General features: G+C 36.6%; 1 protein-coding gene across 1 annotated transcript in view; it reads left to right on the forward strand.

Annotated features, from left to right (window-relative positions):
* Nucleotides 1–6,580: 6,580 nt before the first annotated feature.
* Nucleotides 6,581–16,875, forward strand: part of EPC1 (enhancer of polycomb homolog 1) — a 96,083-nt gene continuing 85,788 nt past the window's right edge. The window contains exon 1 of the mRNA XM_034987171.1: nt 6,581–6,854. The gene's annotated coding sequence lies outside the window, so the exon portion shown is untranslated. The remainder of the gene's footprint in view (nt 6,855–16,875) is intronic.

The raw sequence follows: 16,875 nt of genomic DNA on the forward strand, positions 1-16,875 counted from the left end.
CAGGCCTGAATTATTTGCTGACTTTTTTCCAGTAGTAATCTACGTTCCATAACAGTAAATGATCTTTCTTGTATGGAAGCTTTAATGATTTCTTCAGAAAATTTTCATTTCTCTTTCTATAATTATTCAAAGTTCATACTTTAAGCAAGCATCTTTACCAACCGTGCTTCTATTGCTCTGCCTAGTCCAGTCCCTCTTTTACCTCAAATCTATACAAGGCTTAAATTTTAAGCATGATAGTCTCTGTCAGTATATGATTTTTTTCATCACTAATCTGAAGTTGGGAGTGGCGGGGGTCATGGAGGGGCACATATCCTCTATAGTCCTGGGGGTTTTTTTAGTAACAAAAAGAATAACTTTCATATTGAATACCAGATGAAAAATTCCTCTTTGTTGTATTTTTACCATGATAGTACAAGAAAACTCCAAGCTAGGATTTAGGCTTACTGTTTAACCATTTCATGTCCACAGGTCCACTATATGTCAGTCACCAGAGAGTCTAGAATTCTGATAAGCCACATAGGAACGAGAAGCTTGAGTACCAGCTGAGATCACCCGAGATTTAGGGTTCGTAAAATGAAAATGGCTAACATATAAATATAGGAGAGCCATTTTTTAATGAGAGAAATGAGTAGTGGTCTTAGGCACTTAGAACAGAGCTTATTGAATATTTTTAAAAGACATATCTGTCCAACTCCTTTACTATATATGTCTACATGCAAATTATCAGTTCCCATCACTCTGTAATAACTAAAATAGCTTCTTTAATTAAGAGATAACATACGGGGTACCTAGGTGGCACAGCTGGTTAAGCATCCGACTCTGATCTCAGGGTCGTGGGTTTGGGCATTGCTTTGGGCTCCACGCTGGGTGTGGAGCCTATTTAGAAAAAAAGAGAGAGCGAGAGATAACACACATACAGCAAAACAGATTTAATGTACTAATCAATGTATAGCTCAGTAATTTTTACATACATATGTGTACATACATGATACACATATATACATACGTACGTGTGTGTCTCATACATTGGTAACGACAACCCAGATTAGGACCGAAAATTTCTTGCAGTCCAAAGTCCCCTTGCTCCCCTTCTCAGTCTCGTATACATGACAATTAAAAAGTAGCTGATTTTAACAGAGAAAACACTTTGAAGATTACTCACACTAATTGTACTAGAAATTGCATCAGCTGTGAAGAAGAGACCCCATAAAACAGTGCCTCAGACAAATTAGTGGTTTTCTTTTTCCCTTATGTGAAAAGAAGTCCAGATGGAATGAAGGTTCAAAGGACCTAGTTTTCTTCCTTCTGCGCCACTACCCTTAGCCATGAGTGATCTTGGTTGTCACAGAGCTCCTGACTCCACCCAGGTGTGATGACCACACTCCAAGCCGGAAGAAGGGCAAAGGTGAGGAGCAAAAGGCCCTGCCTGCTGAGTCAGGCCCCTGTCAGTGCTTCCTCAGAAGCTCCACCAAGTCACTTCTGCCTAAATCTCACCGGTGAAAACTGTGTGGCAAATAGTTATGGGTGGCAAACCCAAAATAAAATTGGATTTTATGAGTAAGAAAGGAAGGGAGGATGGATATTGGGTAGCCAGCCGTCCCGGCCACACCAGTGGTCACAAATTGCTCCCATAGATGACCTTTCCTGAAAATGCCACTTTGCTTGTAATGGATAAATGCACTCTGAAATCATCCCACAATGGGTAGTGCGTTCCAAAATAAACAGTCCTATGATCTGTGCTGCAGATAATATTAAACCATTTGGAAAAGAAGTTTAGTCAGGTACTGCTTCAAAAATATGTTTCCCAAGAAAGCATAACTTTATTCTTAAGAAAGAAAATACAGGGAAAATATTAAAGGGTAAAATTAAAAGAATTTAAGACCACACAAATAACTAAAGAAATTTGATGGCAGGTGTACATTAATTCATTAGGGCCCACAAATGGAAGGTTGGTCCTTTCCAAATTGTAACTCTGTTCATAATCCTGAGGACTATGAGCTTTGATTTAAACTAAGAATGATTTTTTTTTCCCCAGCAAACTGAGTGGGACTAGAGTCTACAGATGCACAATCTCTTATCTACACTTAATGAATTCCCAAAATTTGAAAACTTAAAACTTTTTTGCAAGTTGTACTATCTGTTTGGTGAGAAAAGCTGCCCTGAATTGACATGGGGCTACTTACAGTCTTTATTTACCCTATTTAGTATGATTGATCATATATTTTGTTATTATATTTGGTTATGGGGTGCTGCATCATATTACTACTTTAAAATTACAGAAGTCCCCCCCCCTTTATCCATAGGGATATGTTCTAAGACGCCTAATGGATGCTTAAAACCTCAGACAGTACCAAACCCTATATATACATGTATTTTCCTACACATACATACCTTTGATAAAATTTAATTTGTAAACTAGGCACAGTAAGAGATTAATAATAACTAATAATAAAATAGGACAATTATAACAATATACTATAATAAAAGCTATGTGTATGTTGTCTCTCTCGCCAAACATTTTATTGGACTATACTCACGCTTCTTGTTGCGATGATGTGAAATGATAAAATGCTACATTATGGATGAAGTGAGGTGAATGATAGAGGCATTGTGCCATAGCATCAGGCAACTATTATTGACCTTCCGATGATATGTTAGAAGGATCATCTGGTTCCAGTCAGAAGGTAGGCCCCATGTAACTGAAACTGCAGAAAGCAAAACTGTAGGTAAAGGGGACTACTATATTTTAAAACTCTGAAATCCGAAACATAGCTTCCTTTACCTCACAGTTCTGAAAGGCAAAGGTCTTAAAAACTGCATTACCAAATTGGTTCACAATTTGATTTGTTTAGAGATTCCTATAACTATCGAAACTCATTCGAGGAATTACACATCATTGCTTCCAAAATTTTTCTAACTCTTCGATTCTAAGAAATCAAACACATTATTTCTGCCCATGTATACACAGCATTTTGGTTTGCTAACAAAGAGTAAATTCAAAAAGGGTAACTGTTTTGATTCCAAGTGTATTAGTTAAATTCTAGTTAAATAATGCTTTGGTTCATTCGTTTAAAAAAATGTGTTAATTGAGCTCTGTTCGACTGATAGGAAATACAAGGTTTTTTGAATAATAAATACCAAAGCCAACACTTCAAAAGAAGCAGAAAATGAGGCAAATGGTTGCCTGAATTCTTTCTCTTCATTTTACTAGTAATATGTATGATCTTAGATATTTGTTTCTTGTTCATAGTCATTTATGAACTGAGTCATAATCAATGGCTATAATGATGCAGATAAAATGTAGATTTTTATTTTATTTTTTTAAGATTTTATTTATCTATTTGTCAAAGAAAGAGAGAGCAGAAACAGGGGGAGCGGCAGGCAGAGGGAGAAGCAGGCTCCCTGCTGAGCAAGGAGCCCGATGTGGGGCTCTATCCCAGGACCCTGGGATCATGACCTGAGCCGAAAGCAGGCACTTAACTGACTGAGCCACCTAGGAGTCCCTGAAATGTAGTTTTTAAAAATATAATACCAAAACACTGTGATCCAGCTATGTAAATTCACAATTTGCATGGAATTTAGTTTTGGTTTTTGACTCCACTTCACCAAAGTTTCTCTGGATCTTATCATCACTAAAACCTCCAAAATCTCAAATTCCAACATTCTACTCTCTGAATATAATTCACTTGCTTATATACGGAACTCTTCTCCCGTAGCTTACAAACTTCTGCAGGATATCACTTCATTTCTGATGTCATTTCCCTTTCTCTCAATATGCTGCCCCCACTTTGGCCTCATTTTACTTCCTGGAATGCTTCAAGCTCCTTTCTGCCTCAGGACATTAGCACATGTCATGCCCTCCTTCTCTATTTCTCACATATTTTTCAAGTTTGGCTCCTTCTTATCCATCAAATCTAGCTTCAATGTCACCTACTTAGAAGCCACTTTCCTTACCACCTTATCTATGTGTTTCCCGCCCTATTTTTGACTAAGACTTCACTCCATTTATTTCTTTAATAGTACTTAGTGTCTCCTCCTAGACAGTGAATTCCATGAAGGAGATGATAAACTGTCTCTTGTTCATTAATATGAACTGGCACATTCTAAACTCTTAATAACTATTTCAATAAACAACATGAGAATAATTTATCCTATGTTTTTCAGTAATAATTTTTCCAAAACATCTCACTCTACATTTTACCTTAACCAAAACAAAAGATGTTCAAATCTTGTATATCATGAATATTGGCTCAAAAACTCTGAAGAAAATTCTCCCATAAGAAAGCATATAATTAGGGCACCTGGGTGGCTCAGTCATTAAGCGTCTGCCTTCGGCTCAGGTCGTGATCCCAGGGTCCTGGGATCGAGCCCCGCATCAGGCTCCCTGCTTGGCGGGGAGCCTGCTTCTCCCTCTCCCACTCCCACTGCTTGTGTTCCTGCTCTCACTCTCTCTCTGTCAAATAAATAAAATCTTAAAAAAAAAAAAAGCAAATAATTAGAAATATGCACACTGTGGAATATGCACAGAAGATTCTAATCTATAGATAATAAAGTATACATTTGCATGAACATCTATATATGTATATATGGATATATGTATATATATGTATAATTGTATGTATACATATATGGATGTGCATGCATATATAGGGATGGTGGAAGGGATGGGAGAGAAAAGAACAGAGCTAGGGAGGTGAAAAGACAAAAGGACATAGTGATACTGGCCTCTAACAAATTTTTTCTATTGGAAGGAAAACTGCTTAAAAATTACTCAAGAATTTTACTCTACTCTCCTCATTAGATGACTTCATAAGAATGTTTTCCTGATTATAATCAAATATCACTGAATTTTACTCTCATCGGGTCACTATTGATGAGATTACAAAATAAAATGGGTATTTAGATATTCTCTTTACCACGGTTGTTCATTAAATATATCTGAATCTTTTGTCATCTCCTTCAGTTGACATTAGAGCAGGGACAGAGAAGGGGTCTAGCTCAGGTTCTATCTAAATTGGCCTAGGACTCATGCCTGTACGTGCCCTGTGTGGCAAAAGTTAAAGGTCTCTCTGAGATATGGCGAGCTCTACCTCCTGGTTTACCATGGACAGTCCCTGTTCATTCATTCCAGTCGTCATATAATTAATAATATGCCCCCTTTCATTCTCAAGTGTCCTGGTTAAGATGACACATTATATAGTCACCCTAGCTATAGCTCCTTAAGGATGTTATCTATTAAATGCCAGGCAGGGAAAGGGATGCCCAACCAACAAGTGTGTGTGTATGGGGAAAGGGATCCTGAAGAACGTAGGCAATTCCCCACCTCCGTCTTCATCCAATTCCTTTAAACCTTGTTCTATCCTTGGCTCATTAGAAATTTAGCTGGCAAAGAATTTTATCCTGAACGTTTTCAATTAACACATATGTGCAGTATGTGACACATTTCAATATTTGCTGACTTTTTGACTTTACATTTGCAACCGTCGTGTGGCATTCATTTCGTATTACATTTTTTTAAGTCTCAGACTTTGTTTTTATTTAAAAGCCCAGTTGCAACCACCAAATACCAGACTCAGCTCACAACTAGAGACAGAGCCTCAAATTTCCCAGCCCACTTAATTTGAAAGCCTGCCAAGATAGGTGAAAGACCTTATAAATATGTAAAGCAGGAAGTTCAAATTACAGTCAAGTAAATCTCTAGTGATTGATGTTCTGTTCAAAACAATTAAAAAAAAAAAAAAAACTTCACAAAAGCTGCACATTTCTAAGACCTCCCCCCCCCCCCTTACCAAAGGTTTCACCCGAGTTCAGACTGGACAATGTACTTTTAGTACCGTATTTATTTTGGATTTTTACCGCTTCCTGGAGGCCAGGAGGAGGCACAGTGGGAGGATCCAAAAAAACTCAGTACCACAGCCATTTTGTTTGTGAGGCAGAGTGTAGGATTCTGTCAGCCAGGAAAGGTTTTTGAAACCGAATTTTTAAGGAGGAAGAAAAAAAAAGTATGCCTATTGTTTTAAATTTAGCCACTCAAACCCTTTCATTTTCATTCTTTGCACAAATGGTAGTTATTGCGGCTAACGAATTCTGTTTTTACGAGGAATTGAAGCTCCCTGAGCTGCAGGAGTCGTGAATTTTGTTCCTGGATGCCCGCCTTCTTCAGGGACCTAATGATGTCAAATCAAAATTGTTTTGATGGCAAGAGTTTTCGAATGGCCATGTTTGTGTCCTAACTGCATATGGACGTTCGCGAAGCGATGAACAGTTTGCTCAAGAAGGGCGCTGTATTCCGTAAAAACCCACACACAGCAGATAGGAGCGATCCTTGAGACGTTAAAAAGGGCATCTTCCCGAGCTCGCAGGCACTCGTGGGCGCTATTGTTTTGCAGTGTCACTTAAGCGCGAGCTTAGACTTTTGTCATCTGGCTGGCTGTGCTTTTAAGAGCCCAGTGTAAAATGGCACACACGCTGCATTTTCCCGAGCTGCAGGAGGCGGGGGGGCGGGGAGCGCCGACTGGAGGGGCCCTGCCCTCCCCGCCAATCAGAGCGCGCCTGCTCGCCATCGCAAAGTTGTTAACCCCAGAGTCTTGTGGCTGCCGCGGCCTCCTCTGCTTTTAATCTTCGTGGATCTTCCTCCGATTTTCCCCAAACGCCCCCAGACCCTGGGGGAAGCCACCCCACTCAGCCGCCGATCATGGAAGAAAGTATTACTTTTTATTTACCAAGTATTTTAAAGATGTTTGAAGATCCATATGCTGCCTGGAGGCTGTTGTTTCTAGGGACACAAGTATCCAGCCTATATTGTTACAATTATTTTTCAAGAACTGGCTTCTTCTTTGCCTACACTGACGGTAAGTTTGTAATTTTAAACATTTATGTCATTAGATCTTTGGATGAGCTACCAGATAAAGAGGATTTTCATTGTGTTTCTTCTAACAAAACCAATCTTTGTATTTTTTCTTTAGCTTTGGTCTCTGCATATTCCACCTAATCTTGTCTGGTACATTTTTACTAAAAGAAAAAAAAAAAAACACACATAGTTTTTTTTTTTTTTTCATTATTAAAGCTAAATATTTGTAATATGAATTACACTTTAATTATTGTGAACTACAGGGGAACTCAGCTATTTCAAGATGGACTTGTTTTGTGCCAGCAATGTTGGTAATGGCAAATATGTGCATATCCTCTTTATAAAAATTATCTGTTACCTAATTTGTCCAGGACTGAATGATCAGCAGGCAAACTATGGATGTAGTTTTGTTTCTTTTTTCTTTTCTTTTCTTTTTTTTTTTTAAATAGGCCTATTGTGGTTTTCTTGATGGATTACTTGGATACAAACTACAGAAAAGCTGCCCTTGGTATAATGAAGGTGGAGATTGACATAACCGGGTTTATATTAAGTTATGGCTGTTACTAAATAGTGGATCTTTTATTTGCTGATCAGATCTAAACTTGTATTCCATGATATTAATTCTTTGAAGCTCTTCATTAGATAATCTTTGCAGATCTAGCTTGTTTTTCTCCAAAAAGGTACATTTGGGAGACATTTTGTAATTTTTGGCATTTTTCTAATTTTTTTTTTTCTTTTTGCACACGGTGGGAGATCTTTTTTGTTTTGCATTGATCTGTGTTGGTGGCGCTGTAGTGCTCCTTAACAATTTATGTCAGTTTCACTAAAAGAAAAAAGGAGGAAAAAAAAAGAGGTGGGGCAAGATTTGATCTATTATCTTATCCCTTTATTTCCTTAAAGAAAGTTCAATTTGGTCAGAGGAATTATTCAGTTGTATTTTTTAAATGTTTGTTGTGAACTGTGAACCGTGGGTGAGAGCAGACATGTCGTCACAACCCGTTCAGGGAGCATCAGGGACAAGCGTGCAGTTTGCAGTTGTGTTTTATCTGATCTGATGATCTCTAGATCAGAATTTTTCAATAATAAGCTGTTGGTTTACTTTCTCTTGCCTCGGTAACATTTTGCATTTTGTCTATATCACAATACCACACGTGCTAATGTTTTTCCAATATAACAAAACGTTTGAGTTTTAGTTCACTCAACATTGTAAAAGTTGAATTTCGTTTTGAACCTAGGGATTTCTTAAATAACTATTCTAAGTTTCTCCAGGGAATTTTCTAGTAGTTTGACATGTAATAATGCCTACATTATTATTTATTTTGAAATGATACTTCAGTTGAATTTAGGTATGTTTTGAACTATGTTTTTAAAAGAGCAAATATTTTGGAATAAGGTAATTTTTTGAGAATATGTACACAACTGCTTCTAACTTTAAAAATGCTGGTATTCATGTATCTAAATGCAAGTAAATGTTTTTCATCTTTGTCCTTATTGAGAGTTATCTGATTAGAGAATATGGGGTTTAGGCCCAAAGCCTCCTAAGAACAAAATGTATATTACAATATGACATAGGTTATACCCGTCTCTGTGAACATTTTAGTTGTTTATGAAGATAGTAAGTATATCCTTCATTCAGAAAGAAAGTGGGAGGAATCAATAATTGTATCTAAAAACAGATTATTTTGCCAAATAAAATAAAAACAACTGAAATACTATCCTAGACCACCTTACCGTATGATTGAATAATTTCTTGAGAGAGTGAAAATTTCTGGAGTTACTGTTTTTATTCACTTTGAAATAGATAAATGCTTATTTCACTAATGATTTAAAATTCTGAAGTAAAAGAATGTGTGAAAATGGCTAAAAATAGTATTTCTCATTTTTGTGTCCATGTAATTTATTTCGATAGGACTCTTTTCCTTGAACTTCAAAAATAATTATGTATCATGTCCATACTTTGTTTATACTATGCTATAAAAATTTGAAAATGTCCACTGTAACATTTTATCTCTTTATAAAACTTGAATGCCCCCATCAAGACTAGTTTTGACATTATAGATTATTTATAGAATGAAATACAGCAGGTGTAAATATACTATCTAACCCTCTGGTTATTCTGGAGAGTTTATTCTAAAGTTGATCTACTGAATAAAATATACTTCCCAATATGTTTGTTGCTAAAATATTCTGTTATTCAGCTGGTGAGATATTTTATTTTAATTTGCAAAAACTAAAAATGTTTATATATTGTAGCCCCCCTTTTAAAAACAAACTGATGCTATGAAGTCCATATGTAGCTATGCAATGCTCTTTGTTCTCCTACATCATTGACTATTACATCATTGATTATGAAGTAACCATTATAGTTAAATCTTCACTTTTTAAAATCATCCATATATATTTATATTCAAGATATTCTTTCATATGTGCCTCTTACATCACTAGGTAGGTAAGGAGGTTTAAATCTATAAGGCAAAAACAATTTATTATTTTATATTATTCTCCATTTTTAAATCCACCTTGTGCTTCATTTTAGCTCTGGATTCTTTGGACATTAATTCTTTTTTTAACTGGCAATATTTTTGTGGGCATTAGTTCATGAGTTTGGTGTGATTTAGATTAGAATTATTATAAACTATGTTTTTATCATGAAAAAAATCTTTATTTATTAGATGTAGTCTAGAGAGAACTCAGTTTTCCATAGTAACAGTTGCTAGATCATGAACAATAAAAAAAATTATTTTTAAAAAATCCTGAAATGTCATTTTAGTTAATAATTACACATTTATTTCTTTCTTGTACACCATTTTATCAGAGATAGTAGCAAGTAGCAAAATTGACTACATTAAAATGTCATATCATATTTTTTTTATCCTGCCCATCCCTCTGGTGGAAGGGAGGGGTCAATGAGTAGTGAAATAGCCAAAAACAGGTTGCAGAAAAAATAAATAAATGACGCCAAAGACATGGAGTCTGTAAATCAAATTCTAAACAATAAACCTCAGAGAAACTTGAAATTATGGAGTTTGATCAATAACAGAAATAAGCTGAAAATTTTATTAAGACTTAATGTAATGAACCAATACAATTTCCTAATTTATTAATTTGTACTCATTAGCATTGCTAAAAATTGAGGAAATTTTCAGGTTAGCCAAACCTATTAGGAAAGATGAGATAACAAAGGGAAGAGATATTAAGATGACCTAACATAAATGCTAAAAATATTAGCCAGGACCAATCTAATATACCTTGGAATGAACTTGTTTAGAAGAAGGAAAAATAGCTAAAAATTTTGTCCTCAGAAAACCAAGTTCAATACAGACCTGAAATTGTATGTTTCCAATTCCACCCACTTCTTGTGCATATTTACCTCTGCTGTTTCTTGGACATATCATTACTTTCCACAAGACCATACAGATTCACTACTGTCCTCAGCGTGGTTTTGCGAGGAAAGAGAAGGGGAAAGTAATAGACAAAATGGGTATTTGCAGTATACTCTCTTAAATGGAGAGTCTAAAGAGAAGGTAAAGCAAAGAAATTGTTTCTTTATGAAAAAGATGAAAGGGTTTTACTTTCTATTTGATTTGTTCAACATTTATTTTTATTTGGAGATTTATTTATTTTAGATTTCTCCTACCTATTATTTGCTATCATGCTAAGATGCTGGGGTATAATATTAAGGTGAGCCAAGCATCCCTGCTTTCATGGAGTTTATTGTCCAAGAAGGTTCAAAGTTCTAATCTAAGGTGTTAGATGTGGGGGGCTCCCATTTGGAAATAAAGACCAAATGAGATTTCTGGAGTAAAAGAAATTTTTTTTAAATTTAAATACAATCAGATAACTTAACAAGTGCCCTTCTATTGAAGGACCATTATTTGGGCACCAAATATTCACACATTGAGGGGAAAATAGCCTCAGATTTTAGATACAACCCAAATAGATGCTGTATAAATAGACAATTAACTAATACAAATTTCTATTGCAAAGTGAGAAATAAAACATAAACTTATTTGCTTGTGAAGAGAAATGGAGATCACTCTGGTAGTAGGAATTTAGGGTGTGTCATTGTAAGGTCCATTTAATGAAAACTTTTGAATGTGGTAGAGCCTCATTTTGTACATTTTGTTCACTTTGTCATGAAAAAACTGTCAATGTAAATATAAATTGTGAAATGAAGCAGGGAAATATGATTGCAGTGTTAAAGGATTATGTCAAAATTAAAATATTTATTTTTATTTAAAAATCTGTAATATTTTTAACAATAGATATAACAAATTTTTAAAATAAAAACAAACATTTTCATTTACAAAGATAACATAATTACACACTTAGCTAATAGTTAATTAGTTAAGCACATCAGATATGGAGCAGGAAAGTAAGACTGCTGTTACATGCAGTTGATTTGGAGAAGGATCTCTTCATTAAGGATTCTCTATATGTGGTTTAAGATGACCTCAAGAATAAAGTCATCAAATTATTTTGTCATAAAGCCAATTAATCCATACTAGCTATAGATGTATTATGTCATTTAGTTTGCTTTTGTACTAACGTAGAACTTTACTGATAGTGGCATAGAAAATATGGACATGTATTATTTCAACTAAATCAGTAACAGGAAGGAAGCCAGTTCTAGGTTTGGTTCAGTAGCTCAACAGCGTTACCAAGTTCCTTAGCAGGTTCCTTTCTTTTACATTGCCACAATGTCAGCAATGTCTTTCCTCATAGTCACAATGTGGCTGCTGCAGCTCCAAGCATTGTAGCTTGATATTACAATTTCCAAAGGGAAGAGAGTTTCTCTTAATGCATCCTTTTATAAGGGAAGAAATTCTTTCCCAGTGGCCCACAGCACACTGCTTCTTAACAGCTCATTGACTAGGTTTATAGGACATGCTCATACCTTACCCAGTCATGGACAAGGAGATTAAAATTCCCATGATTACTTTGGCTAGAGAAGAGCCCTTGGAAGGGTGAATACTGAATACCTGCTCAGCGGGTATTGAACCCGTGTTCAATATGGTTAGCTTCTATTTGCTTTGTATGAACTTTAACTGCTTTGTATGAACATTCTTGAGTGATAAAACATAAATATCTGTTTTCATAGAGACCAGACTGGACACAAAGGCAGCTAACTAAAAACAAAACTAAACTAAAACAAACATTTAATCAGACCTTACTATGTTCCAGCTTCTAGCTAAATGCTACCTTTATTATATCCTTAAATTCTCACACAAACTTTGGAGATAGGACAATTATTATACCCATCTTACAGATGAGGAAACTGAGGCTTAGAAGGGTTTGACCCAGGTTACCCAGTAAATGAAAAAGATGGAGTCTGAACCTGGGATGTTTGAAATCAGAGACTTTATACTTACCTACACTTCTATACTATCACATTAGACATTTGTAAAATTTATGTTCTGTAAATGGACTTATTTTAAATGCACTGTATGACATCACTGTTTAAATGAATCCTCCAGTGAATCATCTTATAAATCTAATATTTTCATAAAAACAGTAATTGGCTACCAAACTTATCAGTTGTATACTTTTGAATTTTTGTGTGTTGAATTTGCTGAAGGCACACTTGTATTGCATTTTATCTCTTCAGGAACATCTCATGAAATTCTTTCAGGAGTTTGATTTTTATAGGGAAAAAAAAGATCAAAGACTAGAGATTCAGTGAGGCTTAGTTGAACTGGGTAAATTCATGATTCATAACACTAGGTCCAAATAGAATGTTGGTGTCTATTTCACAACATACAAGTTCAGTTTTATGTACAAAATGTTTTGATCTTAACCAGGTTTGGGATGTATGGAAGTCTACCCCTCTGGGACATTTTTGGGGGATTCAGTGTACTCTAGATCAGTGGATCTCAAACATCAGTGTGCCCCAGAATCACCTAAAACACAGATTGCTGGGCCCCACAGCTAGGGTTCCTGGCTCAGTTGGTCTGGGGTGGGGCCTGAGAAGCTGCATTTCTGGCAAGCTCCCAGTTGCTGCTGATGTTCCTGATCCCCTGTGAGACCCTGCTCTAGAGAATCAGATGGCACTTGCCATGATAAATATTTTGACTTTGAAATATGCTGAACTTAAAAGGATGTCATTTAATATTTGGTAAATATATGAATACACATATATTGAAATATTGAATAGGGTTGTCAGGATAGCCTCACTGAAAAGGGAAGAGTTGAGCAATGACCTGAAGGAGGATTCTTCTTATGCCTCAGCATGAATATTACATTTCACATTTGCCAATGAATCATATATGTGTGTATTTTTAACCCTTTTTTTTTTAAATAGCAACCCACAATTTACAAATTATTTTTAAAAGTGGGTTAAAATAGAACTTAGTTGTGCTCAATAGCAAGTTACATCTGAGAAAGACTTCTGTATCTGTGGCGTGTTTCTGGTTTTTCTCAAGACGTTACCCCCCAGCCACTAATGCCCCACATTCATTAATAGGACATGGTTTCGATGAGACTCAGAATGAAGCTGCCATTGCCAATGACCTATATTTAGCTTTGAAACTCAGGCCACTGCCCCAATCCATGGAAACTCTCCATCATCCAAGACAAAGGTCACAACCTCCAGTTGAAAAACACTATCAGATGCCAAGGAGTGAAGATGACCTTTTCCAAGAGTTTAATTGCTCCACTGCTTTGACACTTAAGAAATTTTTAATTCTGAAGGCCTTTGCTCATTATTCAGTAAAGTTTAAAGTCCAAGAAACAAACTGCCAGCATAAATGAGTAAAAGACCATCAGTAAATCCAAAGTCCTAATATTCCCAGAGCCTATATAAGCTTTGAGTTATCCTTTCATACCACTAGAGGCTTCATCAAGAAGCTAGCATGAAGTACCCCAAGAGACAAAAGTAGTAAGTTTGGACTGGTGTGGTCCAGTATCAAAAAAAGACCATTCAGCACCTATATAATCATAAACTCAGATCATTTTAAATGGCCTAGGCCTGCCAAACTGTGCTGCCCAACACAGTAATCACCAACCTCCTGTAGCTATGTAGATTTAAGTTTGAATTAAAATAAAAAATTTAGGAGCTCGACCTAGCTAGTGGCTACCATATTGGACAACAGATTTATGGAACATTTCTGTCTTAGTCTGTTCAGGCTGCTCTACCAATACCATAGCGTGGGTGGGTTATAAACAACAAAAATTTCTCATGATTACAGAGGCTGGAAGTCCAAGATCAAGGTGCCGGCAGACTCAGTGTCTGGTGAGGGTCATAGTGTCCTGGTTCATAGATGGCCATCTTCTTGCTGTGTCCTCACATAGCAGAAGGGGTGAGGGAGCTCTCTGGGGTCTGTTTGACAGAGGCACTAATCCCATGGGTGAGGTTTCTACCCTCATGACCTAATCACCTCCCAAAGGCCCTGCCTCCAAATACCATCACACTGGGGGTTAGGATTTCAGCATATGAATTTGGGGGGGACATAAGCATTCAGTCTACAGCAATTTCCATGATTGCAGAAAGTTCTGTTGGACAGCACCAGCACTCCAGACCATGGTAGGCTCACACTGTTGCACAAGTGCTTCTCAACTCTTCCTGTCGTTACCATCATCCAGAAACTTCAAAACAAAATGCCTGCACCACATCCCCAGAGATTCTCGTTGGTCTGGGATCAGATCTTGGCATAAGCACTTTCCAAAAGCTATTCACAGGATTCCAGTATACAGCTGGAGTTGAGAAATGCCAAGTTCCTCTATTGAAGTAAGCCAATAAACGAAAAATTGAAGAGATCAGTAGATTAGTGCTGCTACTTCTCATCTCAATATTTCGGAAGCTATAATCTCATCTCCTACAAAGTGAGGAAGGTTCAAACCAAAATAAAGAATAACTGGACAGTCCAGCCAATTCTGTGGGATGAAACATTAAGTTGACCACCTAATGAACACCAACTTTAGCTGGGAGAGAAACAGCCCAATTGCCACTGTTAGTCTTGCATACTGAAAGACTATTCTGAAGTTAATTTGAATTTTTTTTTTTTTTAAGATTTTATTTATTTATTTAACAGAGAGAGACATAGCGAGAGCAGGAACACAAGCAGGGGGAGTGGGAGAGGGAGAAGCAGGGGTGGGACTCGATCCCAGGACCCTGGGATCATGACCTGAGCCGAAGGCAGACGCTTAACGACTGAGCCACCCAGGCGCCCTAATTTGAATTTTTAAAAGGTAACATGAAATTTATTAATGTTAATATCCGAGGAAGCGCTTCCTTATGTTTTTAAATTTAGTTTACAAATCTTAATCATATTTATAAATCTTGCAAATTTTAGAAATCATGGTCCTTTAAAATTTGGTCTTATTTATACTATTACTTGATTAAATACCTTCCAACTTTTTATTTCCCTTTGTATACCGCATTTATAAATTTACTGCATACAGCTACCTCCTTTGGTATCTAGTAAGCACTTTCAAGAAGTCAAGAAAGTCTTACATATCTAATAAATTTTAACTTCTAAGTATGGTGATTGTTAACTTCTCTTTAATGTTTCAACACTATATATAACTTTGCAGGAATTGTACTTAAAAGTCTAATGGGCTGACCTCTTATTCCTATAGGTCAAGTGTTCTTAAACAGAACAATTACCTACATTAAAAAACACTTCTGGGCGCCTGGGTGGCTCAGTTGGTTAAGCGACTGCCTTCGGCTCAGGTCATGATCCTGGAGTCCCAGGATCGAGTCCCGCATTGGGCTCCCTGCTCGGCAGGGAGTCTGCTTCTCCCTCTGACCCTCCTCCCTCTCATGCTCTCTGTCTCTCATTCTCTCTCTCTCAAATAAATAAATAAAATCTTTAAAAAAAAAAAAAAACAACACTTCTGTACTTACTCTAAATCTTTCTGGAGTTAAAAGCTTCTTACCTACTAAGAAAACAGTTATGTCCTACCAAACAATTTGGGTGATGCCTTCCCAAGTAAATTTTTTGATCTGCCTTTTCAGTGTACTGTGGTTTTCTTGATGAGCAGAGGTTTTGGTTGAAACACTAGATCCTTGTCTGAGACACTGATGTAACATTCTGAGCCTTACTTATATTCATTGTATCCCCCCCCCCCCAAAAAGGAAGTTCATTTGCTCAAGATAGTGAGTCATATCTTTACCTTTTTCCAAGTCAGGTTAGAATCTTCGGTCCTCACACGCACAAATGGCTACAACAATGAACAAATATTTAGGTTGTGCATTTCTTAATCATTTAGAATATATAACTGTCCTTTATATCTAAATCTGGACACCTTTGAACTTGGCAGAATCCTTCACATTCTGTCTTGTAGGACAATCAACTCTTGGGCGTACTAACAGATACGTAATTGACACTGAATCTCTTCATGGCTTTGTTTGACTATGTGGTCACAATTTCCAAGCATATTCTATTGACAAAGTTTTTTTGTTTTTTTTTTTAACCCCTAGAATAGCTGACTAGAAGCCTCTCCATACACATTTCTATTGAAGACATTATGAGATTACAGCTTTGCCTGATCTGTTTGAGTTCCTAGCCCTGCCCTTTACTACATGTATAACCTTGGGCCAGTTACTTAACTGTGCAGACCCTCCGCTTCCTCTTCTATGAAACGAGGTAATATTCCCTCCTCACCTGGCTGTTGTGAGACTACAATGAGTTAAATCACTTAAAGCACCAAGAATAGTGCCTAATATGTCATAAGCATTCAGTATATGCCATAAGTTCATTTTTTCATAGACACCCCTGATTTCAGGGATCAAAGTAGGCTTTACACAGTGTGATAGGAATTAAAAAGATCAGTCCATTTAGGCATATGGATATCGTAGTGTTATTAGAGAGGCTGTCATTATCCTTTGCAGCTACTCTCAGTAAGTCCGATAGCCTTTCCAACAATTAAGGTTTCTTTGTTAGCTGCTCTTCACTCACTAAATAAATCTTTTTCGAGCTTCTACTGTATTAAAAACAACAGCAACAACACTATCTTGAGCCTTAGCAGATTAGAGAGAAGAGAAGCAGTTGGGAATTGGGACAAACTTCATGGAGAAGATA

The sequence above is a fragment of the Mirounga leonina genome, unplaced genomic scaffold (assembly GCF_011800145.1).
Source record: "Mirounga leonina isolate KUSES-001 unplaced genomic scaffold, KU_Mleo_1.0 Mir_413, whole genome shotgun sequence".
In the NCBI taxonomy this organism is placed as follows: domain Eukaryota; kingdom Metazoa; phylum Chordata; class Mammalia; order Carnivora; family Phocidae; genus Mirounga; species Mirounga leonina.